The sequence below is a fragment of the Peromyscus leucopus genome, chromosome 12 (assembly GCF_004664715.2).
Source record: "Peromyscus leucopus breed LL Stock chromosome 12, UCI_PerLeu_2.1, whole genome shotgun sequence".
NCBI lineage: Eukaryota > Metazoa > Chordata > Mammalia > Rodentia > Cricetidae > Peromyscus > Peromyscus leucopus.
In genome coordinates, this window is record NC_051073.1 from 47,809,410 (window position 1) to 47,824,354 (window position 14,945).

The window sequence follows — 14,945 nt, forward strand, 5'->3', positions numbered from 1 at the left end:
GCCACATATGCAAGGTAGGAAAAATTCTGTGTTTGTTCTTTCTCTACTTTAGTTATTTGTTTATTTGAGACAAGTTCTTGCTATGTATCCCAGGCTGGCCTGGAATGATCCTGCCAGCTTGGTTTCCCTAGTGCTGGGATTACATGCATGTAGTATCACACCCAGCTTTTCACTACTATGCAATGGATCCCTATCTTTTAGCACTCAGTTGCCTTTTTTTAAATTCCATAAAGTCTCATTGATTGCCTTGTTCAAAGTTTTCCATAACACAACTACATGTCAAGGTAGTATCACCACCTTCCATTGTCAAGCTCTCCTCCTTCCATTAGTGACACTCAGTCACTAATCAGGCATCCTTGGCTTTATCTTTCCTTGTAGAATATTCCAGCTAAGTCTATCTAAATATGCAACACTGATCTACAGTGTTTACTGGGGCAGAGAAGATAGTGTTGAACGTTTTAGTCCTAGGATTAGAAGCAAAAGTCTCCACACATCACTGAGGCAGTAATTCTGGGAGACTGCAATGGTGGGCTAGAGGAAATCTCAGGATGACATCCTTTTAACTTCTAAGATCTCTTAGTCACATGGTGATAGTATCTGCCACATTTCTGACAAATGGATGGTCCTATCAAATCACATTCTATTCCATGTTTTCTAGAGGGGGATGTCCCTATGTGAATGAACACATGAAGACATGAATACATGGAAACAACAGCAATGTGGCTTCCTCTGGAGCCAAGCTATAGTCATAGACTTGTTCTCTTTAATGGACTGTTTTAAAGAGACAACATTGTATTTTCTGGGGTAATTTTACACTGTAGAAGAAACTAAATGGTTGAATACTCTTCAGGAAACTGGCTACAATCATTGTTGTAAATACGTCGATAAATATGTTGTGAGCATTAACAATGTGCAGGGGGCTGGAGAGATGGCTCAGAGGTTGAGAGCATCGACTGCTCTTCCAGAGGTCCTGAGTTCAATTCCCAGCACCTACATGATGGCTTACAACCATCTGTAATGAGATCTGGTGCCCTCTTCTGTGTACATAATAAATAAATAAATAAATCTAAAAAAACAAAAACAAAAACAAAAAAACAATGTGCAACCATGTCCCTCGCACAAAGGCTGCCAAAGATGATATGTAAGTTGGTGAGCATGACTATGTTTCAATGACGCTTACTTGCAAAAACAAGTGATGAGGCAGATTGAGTCTATGATCTCTGGTTTGATAACTTTTGTTCTAGAGTATAGAACAAAAGGAAGGGGCCAGTGTTAAGACGGAAAAGTTGTATATATTTGGTATTTTGTTCATAACTTAGTCATGTAAAATCTCTTGTGAAATAATCTATTAAGAAAATATGTGACAGTATAATTTTGTTTTGAGAACATGATGTTGGAGACTGTGTGGGGAAAGGATCACAAGGCCCATCCCATCGGTGTTAGAAGAAGAGAGCCTATTTGCAGTAAGGTGGGCAAGAAATAATGATTCTCAGTCTGGAGGGGGCAGCAGAGATGAGATATGAGGGAACTGGTCACTCAGGTCTTCTATATTACGACATGGAGATGGGAGATTTGCCAAAGAAGCAAGATGGATTTTAGATTTTCTTTTCTTTTTTTTTAGCTACAGATATAATAGCACAGTTCAAGACATGGAAGACAGAGATGCAACCACAAGTTCACTTTCTGAAAGATTTTACTTTTTCAAATGTGTGAGATATCCCAAGAGAATACCTGAATAAATAAGCACAAGTCAAAATGGGACACATTTAAAAAGAAGCAGCGGAAAGACTGAAGTAATACGTGATTAATTCACACTAGAGAAAGCTTGGAGGGGATGCTCTTGACAGACTATGATCTACAGATACCACACCTCACAGGCAACTGGGGATTTGCCTAAATGAGCCATAAACGTCACTTTCTTCCTCTTCAAGTGTAGGAAGCAGCGTATCTCGGTCATGTGTCTCCGCTTTAGTATGTAGACTTCCAAGTGAGCATGACAGTGCAGGGGGACTGATTGCAGACAGATAAAAATAACTGGTGGAGAGAGACAGGATGTCAACTGTGACCAGCAGACAATGCCACAAACACACTCAATGCAAGTTTCTCTTGCTGGGCTTTGACCACATCCGAAAACACAGCACCACACCTCGTCAGTATTTCCAGAGCTCATTTCCTTGCTGGAGTAATCTCTCTTTGGCATGAGAAAATGGAAATCATTGCTCTTTTTATTTGATTCAACTGAATGTCGTTGCTGCCAGAATAGTGCTTCCCAAAGCAATCACAGCAACAGGACATGAGTTAGGGAACTATGGAGTAGGACACAAGCTTAGTAATGTTTCACAGGTCATTCCTTGTTAGTGGGCAAAGTTTCAAGAAGTACATTTTTGGTAAAATTATTTAATAAGAAGTTGTTTTTCTGAGGCAGAAATTTTGATTAACTAGATTTATTTATACCAGAACATCTCTTGCTCATATATTCCCTCCTCTTTCTCGCCGATTGGACTCCTGGAGCTCCACCTGGGGTTTGGCCGTGGTCTCTGCATCGGCTTCCACCAGTCACTGGATGAGAGTTCTATCATGACAGTTAGGGTGTTCAGCCATCCGATCACCAGAGTAGGTCAGCTCAGGCACTCTCGACCATTGCCAGTAGACTATAGCGGAGGTATCTTTGTGGATTTCTGGGGACCTCCTATTCCCATGGGGTTTTCAGAACATCTCCAGGCTACCTGGTAACACCAATAATGCTGAGATACAATATGAAATCTCAAGACAGTAGAGTTTGGGTATTTTCAAACATTGTAAACAAACTACAGCTTGATAAACATACACATACATGTACAACATACAACATATACCCATTACAACAGAATCTGCAGTAGAGTCATCATCCCATCAGATAACTCGGAGATCCATTTGGATTGTGTTTTGTTGTAAGCAACAGAATGTTCAAGTTTACTACTTAAACAATTGGGGCTTATTTCATTTATAAAGCAAGAAACAGAAAGGCAGATTTATAGCTTTGCTCAACTGCACAACAATATCAGAAAAAAATAGAATTTCTGTTGACCTTTTCCTCTTAGTTGCTAAAAGGCTGCTGCAGCTGTAATATCATATTTGTGTATAAGGAAGGAATAGAAAAGTCAGGAAAGACGAGGTTGTGATATTTATCTTTTCCTTATAGTAAGAAAACAAAGTGTTTTCCAGAATCCTTATAGCAAATATTGTCTTGGGCCTTTTTATCTGGAATCGGACTATAGGGGTCACATTCAACTACTATGCAGGGTGGGAGGGCAGAATGAGACTTTTGGGAATCTGAAAATAATATTCCCACGCACAATTAGATGCTTGCATTTTTTTTCTCCCTCCTCCCAGCTCATCCTTCTTTGCCTTCCACAGATACTGAGTCCTCCACCTTTATCAAGCCTCTTATGCATGTGCATGCATGTGTTCAAGTCTTCTTTCTGGAGGCCCCAACTGCTATGAAGATATATTAGGAAGTAAAATGTACTTAAATCATATCCCTCTTTTATCTGAGTTCTAAAATTTGTTTGGGACTTTGTATTCCTTTTAAAATAAGAATTATTGGTTGGATGTGGTGGCACACCTTTAATCTTAGTTGGAAAGAAGAGACAGGCAGATCTCTGTGAGTTCTAAGCCAGTCTGGTCTGCAAGGAAGTTCTAGGAGAGCCAGGACTATGTAGTGAGACCCTGCAATTATTGTAGTTAAATCTAAGGTATATATGAAAGATGATCCTGGACTGGAGAGATGGCTCAGTTGTTAAGAGCACTGGCTGTTCTTCCAGAGGTCCTGAGTTCAATTTCCAGTAACCACATGGTGGCTCTCAGTGATCAGTAATGAAATCTGGAGCCCTCTCTTGGCATGCAGGCAGAACACTGTATAATGAATAATAAATAAATAAATAAATAAATTAAATAAATAAATAAGATGGTGGACTAAAGGCTGCCTCTACATAAGCCTGTCAAGTTGTGAATCAGAATAAGAATAAGAACACCAGGCGGTGGTGGCACAGGCCTTTAATCCCCGCACTGTGAGTTCGAGGCCAGGATAGGCACCAAAACTGCACAGAGAAACCTTGTCTTGTTAAAAAAAAATGTACAAGGAGAAGGAGGAAGAGAATGAGGAATGTGTCTCAAAAAGAGGAAGGGCTTCAGAGATCCATGAAGGAAGTGAACGGCTATCAGAAAAGGTCAGATGGACGAGGTAGGGAAGAAAGTGGAACACAGCCTTCCCTGCACAGTTCTCTGGAAGGGAAGGGGAACCAAGTCCACCGCCAAAGGTAATCTGGATGAAACTGAGCATCCCTGGCCTTAGGACAAGCCCCCAGCCCTCACAGTTCACAAACACTTCAGGAGTTGGTGAGATATCGACTCCGCCTGAAAAGTGCAGGAGCTACAGAAAGAAATCCCATGCTGTCAGGCTAACAGAGCTTGGAGTGCAGTGGCCCGGATGCCATCTTGAGAGAAAAATCTAGGGGCCTGAGATCAGGGAACATCAACAAGTAAGGCCACCTCCATTTTGCCTGCTTCAGTTTGTGCTTGAGTGAAGAAAGGCCCAGAGAAACAGTTGTGAAGAGTAGGAAGGCTAGACACTAAGCAGCTGATAGCTAGGGGGCAGGAAACAGGCTTAGGCTAGGACTTGTACAAAAAGAGATAGCTCCTGCCTCAGTGGCTGGGGACATGCCTCATCAAGAAAGAATTACTCTGGACTTTGATAGTTCTGAGCCTGAGGCCAGTCACCTCATCGATGACTAAGAACCTGAGAACTCTGATATCCATCCCAGTATGTACATGATACACACAGAGGCATCCCTCGAGCAGGGAGATTTCTACTTAGTTGTCTTGAAAGTATGAAAACAGGTCCTCCTTGGATTGACCAGTGTGGTAGTTTCTTCCCATATTCCTAATAGACCTGGGAGACACCCTTCTGCTAAGGTATTAACCAACTCACTGGGCACAATCTGGAGAGTCTTTGGGTGATGAGAGAATATGGATAGACCACTGAATACAAAGCTATGAGTGACTAGCAGAGACCAGAGAACAAAGAAGAATAAGGAGTCCCGTGAAGACATCAGACACTGCTCCAAGGAAAGACAGCAGCAACGTGGACTACGGAAAGCATAAGCGTCCATAAGTTCAACTGGTCCTCCTTCGCTCCATGCATGTAAGCAGCAGACTCCAGTTCAGGGGCTCAGAAGGGAGCTCTTTAGAAGATTAACTGTTGTTCTTGAAACAGTACCGCTAAAACACTTCAAATACTGGTCTGTATCAATCATCTAATCATACTATGAAGCTTAGAGCGTTAACCTTTTAAGTGAAAGTTTTTGTGATAATCACTGTCTTGAAGACAATCAGTGATTCTTTTACTGGATTGTACTTTGTTAAACTGTGTTTTCTTTGTTACTCTTCTTTATGAATGAATATACATTTGTTTATGCATTTTTTCTAGTTTGGGACGATGTTTATCTGTATCGGTTTGAGTTTCTTTTTCTTTTTGCTCCCTCTGTTTCTTCCCCTTCCTCTACATTTGCTAGTATTTTGTCTTCACCTTAATGTATAAAATATTGCTATGTTTTTCTTTTATTCCTTTATTACATTTATCTAATTATGTCTTAGAGGTTTTCACATTAGTAGGAAGCCCTTTATGATTTCAAGTTTTTAATTTTTTTCTTTTTTTCTTTCTTTCTTCCTCTTATTTAACTATATTTCTCCCTTTATCAGTCTCCTTCCTTTATCTCATTAATTTACTATTTCCACACTTAATGTAAATTTTTTTTTTTTTTATTCAAGATAGGCTTTCTCTGTGTAGTTTTGGCGCCTGTCCTGGATCTCACTCTATAGACCAGGCTGGTCTTGAACTCACAGAGATCCGCCTGCCTCCCGAGTGCTGGGATTAAAGGCGTGCGCCGCCCCCGCCGCCGCCGCCCCGCCGCCCGCCGTCGCCACCGCCACCACCACCACCACCACCACCGCCCGGCCCCTAAATAAATTTTAACCTTATAACACATTCTTCAGAAACACAAACTAAACTAAGGCAGCTCATTATCAACAATCTAACCCTACTGAAAATACTTAAAGGAATATACAGAGGAGGAAGGGTAATGTCCCAGTTCTGAGAGCACAGGGAAGAATGAATTTTATAATAGTGACTGAACAAGGAAGCGAGGAAGGAATCATAGTAAAGCAGGAAACATCTGACGTTATAGGGGAGCAAGTAAAGAGTACACAATTAACCAACTTTAAAAAAATCAAGAAAATTATAGGAATTAGAAATATCTGTCAATATTAACTTTAAATGCAAAATAGCTTCATTCATTAATAAAGAGATGCAGACTGCCTGGCTGGCTTAAAAACAACAACAACAACAGAGGTGTGGTGGTATTGTGTTCCCCGAAATATTGTGCATGCTAATAAACTTATCTGGGGTCACAGAACAGAACAGCCACAATATTAAACGTAGAGGATAGGCAGTGGTAGCACATGCCTTTAATCCTAGCATTCCAGAGGCAGAAATCCCTCTGGATCTCTGTGTGTTCAAGGATACAGCCAAGAATGGTGACTCCCGCCTTTAATCCCAGGGAGTGATGGCAGAAAGCAGAAAGGTATATAAGGTGTGAAAATCAGGAACTAGAAGCTTTAGGCTGGTTAAGCTTTCAGGCTTTGGAGCAGCACAGTTCAGCTGAGATCCATTTGGATGAGGACACAGGACCTTCTAGTCTGAGGAAACAGGATCAGCTGAGGAATTGGCAAGGTGAGGTGGCTGTGGCTGGTTCTGCTTCTCTGATCATTCAGCGTTCACCCCAATACCTTGCTCCAGGTTTGATTTTATTAATAAGACCTTCTAAGAATTCTGCTACACAGAGGCAGCCAATTTTGTCTCTAAGAAATACACCTTACTAGTAAAAGTACCAACAGACTTGTGAAGAAGGAAATTGGGGTGAAATCCTGTTCACAATAGCTTCCAAATAAAACACAGTAAAATAAAATAAAATAATAAATGAAATAGCTAGAACTAAACAAGGAGGAGAAAATTTTTACAGTGAAAACAGTAAGACCCTGAGGAAGGAAACCAAAGGATGCCCTGGAGGACAGAATGCTACCCCATGCTCACGGATGAACAGGATTAATGCCGTGAAAATGGTTATATTAAGTTATATCTTATCTATATTTGAATATTCCAAGGTTTTTCTCTTATCTCAATGAAATCTCATCAAAATTATAATGAAATTCTTCACAGATCTAGGAAAAGAAACCCCAAATTTATGTGGAACCGTGAGAAACCCCAAAAAGTGATAGAAACACTTAGTAGAAAGAGAAATGCTGAAATATTCACAATACTTGATCTCAAATTATATCCCAGAGCAATAGTAACAAAACCAGTATGGTACTGGCACAAAAGCAGAAATATAGTCCAATATAATAAAATAGAAAAACCAGAGGTAAATCTGCAAAACTGTAACTCCTTTAATCTTGACAAATTGTCAAAAAAAAATGGAGGAATAGAAAAGCTCCTTTAACACACGGTGCTTGTAAAACTGGATTTCACCCTGTAACGGCATGAAACAGGGTTCACTTCTCTAATCCTGCATAGAAACCAATTAAAAACGGATCAAGACTTAAACCTTGAACGTGTTAGAGGAAAACAGTAAGAATACTTGATACCAGCATAGACAAGGATTTTCTGAAAAGTCCAGTGGCACAGAAAATTGAGAAATGGTCTTAGACGAAATTAAGATCTGCACAGCAGAGGAACTAGCCAGCTGAATGAAGAGACTGCCTCTAGGTGGGAAAATCATTGTCAACTCTATAGCTAATGAAGGATTGACATCAAAGGTATATAAAAGGATTATAAAAACATAATCCCCAAACCCACTTCATACAACCCACAGATGGATGAATGAAATAGGCAGACAGTCCTCAACTGAGGAAATGTTGGAAAAATGTTCAATATCCTTAGAGATCAGGAGAATGCAAATGTAAACTACCTTGTTCTGGCTAGCTGCAATCTGAGTGGCTATCATCAAGAGAAGAAATCTAGCTTCAGTATTCACAACTGCAGGAAATGGAGCCAACTTAGGTGTCCATCAAGGGGTGAATAAAGAAACTGCGATACATAAACACAATTTAATTTTGTGGAGCCATCAGGAAAAATGAACTTACGATATCTTCAGGAAAATGAACATAACTGAAAATCATTACGTGTAGTGATATAAACAGATGAAGAAAGACAGATAGTCACATCTTTATGTCTCTCTCTGTTTCTCTGTTTTTGTTTCTGTCTCTGTCTGTCTCTCTGTCTCTGTCTGTCTCTCTGTCTCTCTGTCTCTCTCTGTCTCTGTCTCTGTCTCTCTCTCTCTCTTTCTCTCTCTCTCTCTCACACACACACACACTAGAACATACTTTTAAAGACTGTGGCTTGCCAGTGAAATTCTGTTATTTCAATATTGCAAGTGTGAAAAAAATATTTACCATTTGCACCAACTGTTCAAGTCCTAAATTGAATAAACATTTGATTTTGTTTAGAAAGATTTAACTTTTGGAAATAGTTTTTTAATTCAAAGTTAATTACCACTCATTGTAAAAATTCAAAACAAGTAAAAGTTTACATAAGAAAAATAAATCACTTATTCTCTGAATACATGCCTACTGTTAGCCTTTGAGTGATATTTGTCCAGACTTTTAGAGTTTACATGTTTTTATGGAATTTTGTTTAGCCTCAGAAGAGGCAAAGGATGGTACTATCTATCCTATCTGCCATGTTAATGGAGGTAGTCTTTAGGAATCTAACAGTGTAATGCAAATTAAAAGAGAATTAAAAGGAGCAGGTGCAGGATCAGCTACCACACCTCCTTGTTTAGACTTCCTAATGAATAGCTATCATTAGTGAGATGCAGCTTTGCCTCCCCTCCATGTCTTTAGTCTAGTCCCCTGCTCCTGCAAGAAACGGTGTGACTGATGGAGAATGGAAGTGTCAGGAACTCGGAGCTGGTGACTTCCTGAGTTGAGATACTTGGGACATTTCTCAGCTTCGTTTCTCAAGCTGGGTGTGGGTGGAATAAGATCACACCTATGATGCTGCTGTGACTAGTTGTCTCTTACAAGCTTTCTTAAAATTAAATAAATGCACTGTATGAAGACTAATATGCCTCACACATTCATTAAACTGAACTAAGAACTACAGATGCTGGAGACACACTTTTGTTATCACAAAAATAATTGGGTCCTTTTATACTGGTTGTAACAGATTTGGGTAATATAGAATTCTATCGTCTGCCCCAGAAATCTCACTCTTCCTTATTTATAACTGCTAATTTAATTACCATAGTTTTTATAGACCTAGTGATATTTCTTCTTCTAATTCAGTTTTGGTAATTTGTATCATTTTAGAAATTTAATTTGTCTAAATATTAGCATTGTATGTGTCAAGTTGGTCATATTTTCTTATCAATATTTATTTCCTATAGTATATGTATTTACTATCTATCCGCTTTGTTAATCAATCAGGGCTCAGGAAATTAAGCCCTACAGAAGAAGGGGCAGAAAATTTTAAGAGCCAGAGAGGATGAAGGCTACCAAGAAAGCAGTCCCTCTCAGACATAATAGGTCTCATTGATATACATTTGAATTCACAGAGACTGTGGCAGAATGCAGAGGGCCTGCACATGTCTAAACCAGATGGGTCCCCCAGCACTGATAGGCGAAAGTAGACATTAATTTCCATCCCTAACCAAGAAGCTGTCCTCAACTGATAACCAATTTCAAGGGAAAAATTAATTTTCTCCAATGGAATCTCACTTAACCACACTTAAGGCACTTAAGGGCAGGCCCATGCCCAGTAGAAGATGATCAACACACAACGAACTCAATGGTAGTTTTGTAGATTTTTGTTTTGTTTCATGTTGCTTTGTTTGGGCTTTTTTTTTTTTTTTAACTTACTGGGTTTTGTTTGTATATTACAGTTACCCACCCACCCCATTTTTAAAATGGATTGTGTGTTTCTGTTTTTTTTTCATTTTTTTTTTAAAATTCTGGTTTATTTTGTTTGTATTATCTGCCTGCTTTTTTTTTTTTCCCTATAAAGAGAGAAAGGAGGCATGACATTGGGCACACGGGGAGGTAGGAATGATGTGGGAGTATATGGGAGAAAGGAAACCATGATTAGAATATATTGTCTGAAAAATATTTTCAATAAGAATATATAATAATCCCCATTACCCATCTGTCTTGTGGCGACAGGGGCAGGAGAGAAGTTCCTCCTCACCCCCCAACCCCCACTCCCCACCCATCAACGCTGGAGGCAGATGGGAGAGGCAGCCCTGTGGTCATGAGAGTGGAAAGCCATCCCTGACCCCACCAGCTGCCAACACTCTGGAGAGCAGGCCCTGCATCTCGCCAGGGCAGCACAACAGAACCAGCAGGTTAGGGCAGGTGTAGTTGAGCCAGACCGGAAATTGTGACCATAGGAGCACTGTCCACATTTCCTAACTGGCGGACCAACCCTACAGCTGCCCAGGCCCAGAACCAGGCTTATAACTTGGCCTGCCCCAACATCCACCCCATCCATCTATGATCATCTGGAGCACGTGAAGGAACCTGACCTCAGACCCAAAGCTGTAGAATCTCCACAACACAGGGAAGCAGCAGAATGTCCAGGGAGAGTCCAAGTCGGGGCCCGGCATTGAACGTGTAGTGAGACCAGGGGCCTCGAATCAGATCAATGACTCTTAGCAATGAACACTTGCAAGTGGAAATGTATGGACACAGGAGAATACGGCATGACTTGTTGGGTCGCTTTGCAGCTTCCATGACAGGATTTTTAATTCCTTTCCTCTTTCCCTCCTCTCATTTTATTTTCTTCATTTTTTTTCTCTTGAATTTTGTTTTATTCAGAGTGGGAGGTGGACGGGTAGAGGGCAGGATGAAAGGGATTCGGAATGAATGAGAGTAAGATACATGATGTGAAAAACACTTAGAATAAATAAATTTTATTAAAGAAAAAGAATATATAATAAAATAAAAATACTCCCTCCAAAGTTTTCTTGTGTCATTTTGGGGCCCATTGCTTTCCCAGTCTCTAGCTTTTGAACTTAACAATATAATTTCTATTTTAATTGAATCTCTTGTCATTTTAAATCAGATTATAAAATGAAAATGATATTTTTCTATTAATCTATCATCAACCAACTACTGTTATACCTGCTGATAAGTTATAATAAACTTTTTGAAAATTCCATAGACTCTATAAGCCAGTTTTATTTTGTATTGGTAAACCATGTCTTTGATTTCTCTTTAAAATTATTATTGAAACTAAAATCTCCAGGACATCATTAGTGATGGGAATGGATGTCTTCGGCCTATACTGGTTTTAGAGGGAAAATAGCATTTCACATTCAAGGATGGTATGATGTGAAGGCTTTATTTTATAAGAATTGTTAATTAAGTTGAAAAAAATTCCCTTTTAGTCCGACTTTCCTCAGGGTTTTGTTTTTCACTGGTCTGAAATGCATGCTGGGATTTGCCAAGTTATTTCTCCTTTATTCTAACGGTGATCCGTGTTTTTAGTTTGTTGATCTGGTGACTTACACTGATTGGGTTTTTTTTTTTTTGGTTTTTTGAGACAGGGTTCACTGATTGGTTTTGAAATGTTAAATTTTCTTTGCATTTCTGAAATAAGCCTCCTTTGGTCACAATTATCCTTTTAATATGTTGCCTTATTATAGTTGCTAAAACTCTACTAAGAATTTTCTATTTGTGCAGATGAGGAACAATTTACCTCTAGTTTTCTTTTCTTACAATGCCCTTTAGAAATTTGTTATAAGGGCAATGCTTACTAAGCATTTCACAGCTAGCAGATGCTGTCCTGGGTAATTTACATATTATGTTCAAACTTCTATTTTGATACAGTTTTGGACTTTAGAAAACTAAAGTTTTCTAAAACTGTAAAAATAATATAATATATTTTATATACTTCTATTGATTTCACACATTCTAACCACCTACTTCATAGATATTATTTTCTCGCTCATTCTCTGTTGCTTTTCATTTTCATGACTCATATTTAAAACAGGGAAAATCCTATATATTTTCCTTATATCCCCTTTCTATCATTTTATAAAGTCATTGGGTAATTTCTATCCTTATTTTTTTCTTGTTATTCTGTGCAGAACCAGGTTCCCGATTTAAGCCGTCTCAGATATTATTTCAGAGTCAATAAAATTGATCTGATTAATTTAGCTGAAAATCTCAAGATGAATTGTTATTATTTACTCTGCAGCACTCTTGTAGATAAATCTATTTATAACACTATGAAGTCCATGTCTGACAGGACAGATAATGGCTCTCTAAAACTAACCTTCTCCCTGAACCACCTCTCCTATTTCTGTTTTTAGAGCCATCTCCTCTCTTCGAGAGATTGCAGGCTGATTTCTGAGCGCTACAGCCTCATGACTGACATTCCCTGACTGTGAGTTTGGCTAAGGAAGAAAGAATGTGAAAGGCTGAAAGCAGAGGAGAGCAGCTCATTTTTTTTTTGCCTTATCATAGCATGGCACTAGGTGTTGGTGACTAAAATCTGTGCCTCCTGCCATGAAGCTAGGAATCTCACAGGGCTTCCTTAGCTGGCATTCCTCTGATACTTTCAAGCCCAGGGTTGGTCCTCAGCATATTCTTTTGTTAACTCAGAAGCCTTTCACTTTCCCTTATGCTTTTCTGTGTGATGATTAATCTGGTCAGTTTGACTGGATTGAACAATACCTTGGGGATTGCTACAGCACACCTCTAGGTGTCCTTGTTACAACATTTCCATTGACAAGTATGTCATGAGCTCTCTGATCTAATGAATGGATTATTCCATGGATAGATTTAAAAAAAATGGCTAGAATATTGGGAAATGATAGATTACGGGCAGTAGGCCTGGTTAGAAGAAGTAGCTTGAGGGCTGTAATAGTCCTGTCCATACTGTTCTGTTTCCTGAGAGCCAATTCCTCCACCACTTTCTTCTTGCCATGATGGACTAAAACCATGAACAAAAGAAATCTTTCCCCATCTAAGTTGCTATCAAGTAATAATAAAACTGACGTGCCCTGCCTGCACCTAGGTAAGTATTCCCTTTATTTAACCCTTTCCAGCTCCTTTGACTGTTAGCATTCTGCCCAGCCAGGACTCCAGCTGGTGCGTCAATTCTCCACGCTCCTGCTCTTGTTCTTTGCTCCTCCTCTCAAGAGTTCTCCAGTGAGAACGCCTGTCCCTGGAAGTACTCTAGCCCCAGTCATCTCTTGTTTTGATCAAAATTTAATCTACTACATGTCTTACTGGTGGAAGATCAACCAAAAGAAGATTCACTGTGTCAGAAGCTCTGAAGTTTGCTACTTGTGTTGCAAATGTCCGCAGGCGTTTGGAGTTTTGGGGGCTCCTTCCTTTAATCTCAAGAAAACTGTTTTTAATGAGGAAACTTCATAGTCAGATGATAAAACTCATATTATCATCCTGTCCTTCGAGTAAGCCTAGCCCTGAATGTGCAAGCAGTTCAGAAAAAAAAAGCACTTAATCCAGTGTTTCCTGAAATACTTCTTCAGAACAATAGTCCTGCAAAATTTTTAAGAATAAAAGGGCAGTTACTTTAATGTAACACTTTTAGAAATAATTTTATATACAACAATTTGTAACTAAAGCCATTAGAAGTCCTACAGTATATAAGTATATATACTTACTTTGAGCTTTTTATATTTCAAACAAAAACAAAATTTGTCAGACTGTGTAGGCTGTTTGCTTATTCCTCCCTCTAAGACTTGGAAGAGCATCTCCATAAAGGGACGAACTGTCTTCCTGAAAACCTGGACAGAAGCTTCTCCCATGGAAGAAAACAGCCTACATCTGCTATCATATACTTTTCTTTAGTGCTTCTGAATTTTTGTTATCTGCTCTTTAAATCTTTGCTTTCCAATTCTGTTTCCATAAAACACATAAAGGACATGAAAAAGATTCAAGAATCTTATGCCAAACCCACTTTTTGTTCTATGGCTTTTAACTTGGTTTCACTTTCCTGTCTGAATGAGTAGATTTGCCAGGGGATCTCAGTCTAAATTCAATGAAGTTTAATAGAAATGTGAATGATCAATAAGGTCTAATCACATGCAATTGTAGCTCTATAACTAGTTTTGAATGGTTTCATGGTTTAAAACTGCCTGGTTACAGGTAGAGGGCGCTCTCCCTTCTTGTCTCCCCTAAAGCTGTGTGCTTCCTTTGCACATGCTTCAGGGTGGCTGAGTGATTTGCAATAACAAAAAAATTCTGCAGAGTGATAAGTTCTATTGCCATAAAATAGAAAAGCTTTTAAAATAGGAGAATTAAAGTGGGAGCTTTTAAAATTGCACAGTGCTTTTTATTTGGAATATTTCAAATTATAGAGAAATGAAACTATAAATATACCATAATGTCTGCTTTTAGGTGTTTAGAGTCTCTTGGAATAGATAGATGATAGATAGATAAGTAGATGGATGGATGGATGGATAGATAAACGAATATAGAGATATGTGAATATGTATATATGTTCCACACAGATATAAACATACCATACCAATAAGGGATAATTAATTATAAAAATGATAAATAACCATTAAAATAATCTATACGAAGTAGGCCCATTTCTTTACACTGTGTCCTAGTTTCTATTTTTCTGCATATGGAACCTGAGTGGCAGCTGTCATTGTATGTTTTTTACTTTTGCCAGCAAAACTTCAATTTTCTTGCTCTTCAAATTCTCATTTCTTGACAGGTATCCATCAAAACCTCTTCTCAAATTTCCTACACTTGTAACATGCTTGGAGTGCATCAGGACATTTCTGCTCAGTCTAGCTATCTTTTAAATTTCGTTTTGATAACCCATCTCATTAAAATGTAGTGCAGACTCCTCATGTTTATTTATTATT